Source organism: Xiphophorus maculatus, chromosome 3 (genome assembly GCF_002775205.1).
Source record: "Xiphophorus maculatus strain JP 163 A chromosome 3, X_maculatus-5.0-male, whole genome shotgun sequence".
NCBI classification, from domain to species: Eukaryota; Metazoa; Chordata; class Actinopteri; order Cyprinodontiformes; family Poeciliidae; genus Xiphophorus; species Xiphophorus maculatus.
The window spans coordinates 16,456,123-16,461,706 of NC_036445.1; positions in this window are offsets into that span (position 1 = coordinate 16,456,123).

Here is a 5,584-nt window from a genome sequence, read left to right on the forward strand (position 1 = left end):
CCCCCTCAATGACCGCCACCAGGCGGTCCAACCGAAGAGGAGGAAGCATTGAAATCAGAGATCAAAGTAGAATCTAAAAGGAAGGACCCAGGCACCCAAGAGCGGTCCTCTGGGCCATAACCCTCCCAGTCAATGAGATACTGCCACCCTCTACCCCGCCGCCGGGAGGCCACAATCCGACGGACCGCATAAGCCGGGTGCCCGTTCACATCAAGGGCGGGAGGAGGGGGCTCGGCAGGAGGGCACAAGGAGCTGGTCTGAACAGGCTTGATCTGAGAGACGTGGAAGGTGGGGTGGACACGAAGAGAAGAGGGTAAGCGGAGACGAACAGCAGATGGACTGATGACAGATTCAATAACGTAAGGACCAATGTAACGCGGAGATAACTTCTTAGACATGGACTTCAACGGAATGTCCTTAGAGGATAGCCAAACCTCTTGTCCAGGTGAGTATTGTGGTGCAGGACGCCGCTTGCGGTCAGCCACACGCCGATTCAAGTCCGCAGTATGATTGAGTGCAGAAACGGTCCTATTCCAAATAGACTTACAGCGGCGGATGTGGTGCTGAACCGAGGTGACAGCAATTTGGTGTTCATCAGCAGACAGCAATGGTGGTTGATAACCTAGGGACACTTCAAAAGGAGAGAACCCAGTGGATGCAGAAACATGAGAGTTATGTGCGTACTCCACCCAGGGCAGAAACTGAGACCAGAAGACAGGATTGGAGGAAGTAACGCATCTGAGAGTGTTCTCGAGTTCTTGATTCATCCTTTCAGACTGACCGTTGGCTTGAGGATGATGACCAGAGGTGAGAGACACCTTAGCTCCAAGCGCCGCGCTAAACTGTTTCCAAACCTGAGAGGTAAATTGCGGGCCTCTGTCAGACAGGATCTCAACAGGGATACCATGGAGTCGGAATACATGTTTTATCAAGAGTTGAGCGGTCTGGAGAGCTGAAGGCAGTTTTCTGAGGGGAATGAGATGGCAACATTTAGAAAAGCGGTCGATAATGGTGAGGATGGTTGTCATGCCCTTGGAGGGGGGCAATCCAGTAACAAAATCTATGGAAATATGGGACCAAGGACGTCTGGGGATGGCGAGGGGTTGTAACAGACCAGCAGGACGCTGATGTGAAGGTTTGTTTCTGGCACAAATTGGGCAGGCCAGGACATATTCTTTGATGTCCTTATGGAGAGAGGGCCACCAAAAACGACGAGATGCAAGAGCAATGGTGCGACTGATCCCAGGATGGGCTGAGAATTTAGAGGTGTGTAGCCAATGGATTACTCGGGCCCTAACGGAGGGAGGAACATACATTCTGTTCGGGGGACCAGTACCTGGATCAGGTTCGGACTGTAGAGCCTGCTGAATAAGACCTTCAACCTCCCATGTCAAGGTAGCCACGGTACAGCTGGGGGGCAAGATGGTGGCTGGAACCTTTTCGGACTCATCTGGGGAGAACATTCTGGAAAGGGCGTCTGGTTTTATGTTCCTGGAACCTGGACGGAAGGATATGGACAGGTTGAAACGTGAGAAAAACAGGGACCAACGTGATTGGCGGGGGTTGAGGCGTTTAGCGGACTGCAGATAAGACAGGTTTTTATGATCCGTCCAGACCAGCACAGGATGTTGCGAACCCTCCAGCCAGTGCCGCCATTCCTCCAAAGCAAGCTTAATAGCAAGAAGTTCCCGATCGCCCACATCATAATTGTGTTCAGCGGGGTTCAACCTACGGGAAAAAAAGGCACAGGGGTGAGTTTTCCGATCAGATTCTGAGAATTGAGATAGGACTGCTCCTACTCCTGAGTCTGATGCGTCCACCTCCATCACAAATTGCTTGTCAGGATTTGGCTGAATGAGAACAGGAGCACTTGAGAATAGACACTTCAGTTGAGAAAATGCAGCATCTGCCTCTGGGGTCCAAGAAAAGGGTACTTTGGATGAGGTCAGGGCAGTGAGTGGTAGGGCTGTTTGGCTGTAATTGCGAATAAATCTGCGGTAAAAATTAGCAAAACCAAGAAATCTTTGAAGTTGTTTTCGTGTTTCTGGGATAGGCCAGTCAACCACCGCCTTAATCTTTTCCTCGGTGGGTCTTATCTGTCCGCCCTCCAGGATGAAACCCAAAAAGGTGACTGAGGATCTGTGAAACTCGCATTTTTCGGCTTTTACAAAAAGTTTATTCTCTAGCAACCGTTGAAGAACTGAACGGACGTGACGCTTGTGGTCAGACAGATCTTTGGAGAAAATCAAAATATCATCCAGATATACAAAGACAAACACGTTCAAAAAGTCACGCAGCACATCATTGACCAGGGCTTGAAAAAAGGCCGGGGCATTAGATAATCCAAATGGCATGACTAGATATTCAAACTGTCCAATGTGTGTCTTGAAAGCCGTTTTCCATTCGTCACCCTGACGAATACGGAGCAAGTGATATGCGTTTCTGAGATCAAGTTTAGTGAACACAGTGGCCCCAACAACCGGTTCGAATGCAGATGAGAGCAAGGGCAAGGGATATTTATTTTTAACTGTTATCTGGTTCAAGCCTCTGTAATCAATACATGGTCTTAATGTGCCATCTTTTTTACCAACAAAAAAGAATCCGGCACCCAAAGGTGATGATGAAGGCCTGATGATTCCAGCAGCTAAAGACTCCTTAATATATGTCTCCATGGCCTCCCTTTCAGGACGTGAGATATTGAACAGACGGCTGTTTGGGAGAGGGGCGCCAGGAAGGAGGTCTATGGAGCAGTCATATGGACGGTGTGGAGGTAGAGAAAGAGCATGTGACTTACTGAAGACTGGAGATAGGTCATGATACTCAGCTGGGATTAGGGACAGATCGACAGGGTCTGCATCCTGCTGCTTCGCTGGGGAAGGACCTGAAGGAACTGCGGAATGGAGACAAGTAGAATGACAAGAAACTGACCAGGATTCAACATGCTTTTTAGACCAGTTAATGTGTGGATTGTGGAGCTGCAACCAAGAGAATCCCAAAACAATGGGAGAGTTAGCAGCAGGAAAGACAAAAAACGAAATGACTTCACAATGGTTCCCAGATAATATCATTTTAACTGGTTTGGTCTTGTGTGTGATCTGGGGCAAGGCTCGACCGTTCAGAGCGGAGACCCTTAATGGGGTTGAGAGCGGAATAGTCTCAATTCCCATCTGCTGAACAAACTGGGAGTCAATTAGGCTTTGTTCACAACCCGAATCTATCATGGCTGATATCGAAATTGACTGATCTTTGTTGAATAGAAGGGCTGGGAGGAGAAGACGAGGGGTTTCATTCTTTCTGAGATGGTCCGCCAGTATGCCAGCACCTACTGACGGACCTGAGCATTTAAACGCAGCCCACAGTTTGAGATGAAATGCCCTGATTCACCACAATAAAGACAGAGTCTTGACTTAAGCCTTCGTTGCCTCTCTTCTGGTGTTAATCGGGCATGCCCGACCTGCATGGGTTCGGGTTCCGGTAAGTTATTCTGCGGAGTAGGAGTAGCGTTTGAGAGGCGAACAGAAGAAAAAGTTCTTATCGGAGGATCCCTTCTCCGCCTCTCCCTTTCCCTGGAACGAATTCGATTATCTAAACGGATGGTAAGATTTATGAATTCATCCAGGGTAGCTGGCTCATCTAATGTAGCCAGTTCATCCTTTATTTGTTCGCTTAGGGCGTGGAAGTACGCACTTTTGAGTGCAGATGGGTTCCAACCCGAAGCTGCTGCTTTAATTCTGAAATCGACCGCGAATTCAGAAACTGTACGTTGACCTTGTTTTAAGATCCATAAATCCCGCGAATCGGAAGTCTTATCTGCATCTGGCGAAAAAATCATCTTGAATTCCTTTATAAATTCATCGAATGTGCAGCCGTAGGTTAGTGACGATGAAAATCTAGATTCTGCCCAACTGAGGGCCTGACCAGAGAGCTGGGAAATGATAAAGGATATCTTTGCATTGTCATGAGGAAAACTTTCGGGTGAATAATTGAAAAGGATTGAGCATTGTAACAAAAAGCCCCTGCATCTACTTCTTTCACCAGAAAATCTCTCAGGGTTCAGTGGGCGTAGTTGAGAAAACATGGGCTGGACCGTACTCACGGAACCGGTGGAAGCAGGTGGTGCCGAGGGTGGAACAGAAACTGGAGCTGGAGTCGTGGACGCCGCTGATGCGGAAGCCGGGGAGGTAGGAGGCTGGCGAAGAAATGTGATTAGTTCCTCTAATCGGCTGTTGGTTTCTGCTTGGCGGTTAGCCAACTCTTGTAAAGCAGAGTCATGCATTTGAATTTGAGTGTTTTGTTCTTGAATGGATCTCCGAAGGGCTTCTGCTGAGTCAGATTGTTGGCCAGAGTGTTCTGTCATGTTGGGTTTTAATCGTCTGACCCACATGCAAGAACACCCACAGAACAAGGGAAATCAGTAAAATTATATTTATTGCAGAGAATGACAGTCAGAGAAAAAGGGGAAAAAACTGGTCCGGAGAGGATTCGATGCTTCTGGTTGGAGCTAAGGGTGAGAGAGTATGGTGAGTTCGATGACTGGAGGAAATGGTAAATTGCTGGAAAAAACTTAACGTTCTTACTTCAGCTGAGATGATACGGACCGGGGGGGGGGGAAGGTCTGAAGGATCCTGGGCGGATTACTTGAGGTCGAGTGTTGCTGCTTCGCTTATGGTGGTGGGGCAGCTCTGGAGGGCGGACGAGATCTGGGCGGGTTTCGTTATGGCCGGAGAGAGGAAGGCAGCGAGCGTGGAGATCCGATCACCAAGGTGGGATTCAGGGACTTGGGCATCCGGTGGGCAATAATCCACTGGCGTCACAAGGAGAGGTTCTGCGCTGGATTTCCACTAAGGGGTTCACAGCTTCTGTAGTGAGAGTTCCTATGGAGGCACAAAAAAAAACAAAGGATCACTAGAAATTCACAAAGTTTGATCACTGGAGAACTTCAGGTGGCCTGTAATACCAAAACTGGCAAAACACTCTGGCACTGGTGTGTAGGCTGCCTCCTCCTCTTATGCTCCTCCAAATGAGATCATGCAGTGCAGGTGATGAATATCAGCTGGTCCACGCCCTCCAGGAATGACTGCCAGGCGCCCCCTGAAGGATGGACAGGGAAACAGCAACCCCAACCACAGACAGGAAACACCCAGGAACCCAACAGTAGCCATAAATGTCAAGCCCTTGGCTCTGTCTGAGTCCCTTTTAGATTGATGGTTTGTTTGCAGGTAGTGGCCCATAAAGGTTATGGACCTTGAGATCTGCCACTGCTTCCCACATACTCCAGAAGTGCAGTGTAGCTTATTTTTAGATATTCCTACATAAAAGTTTTATATATTGTAAATGAAGCTAAGCTTTAACTACTAAAATACAACTTCTCCTCCTGATGAATACTAAATTAGAGATACAGTCTATTGTGCAGAAGCCCTAGAGTTTTGTCCCTATTTAACTCTGTGCTAATACAGTAAAGATATCTTAGTTTTGAAAAACAGTAGGTAATAAGGACAATATTCAGAGGTTTTCTTTTTTCCTTTTCCAAGGTTTCTAAAATGTAAATTAAAGGCTGTCTAACACATACAATGCGAGATCACAA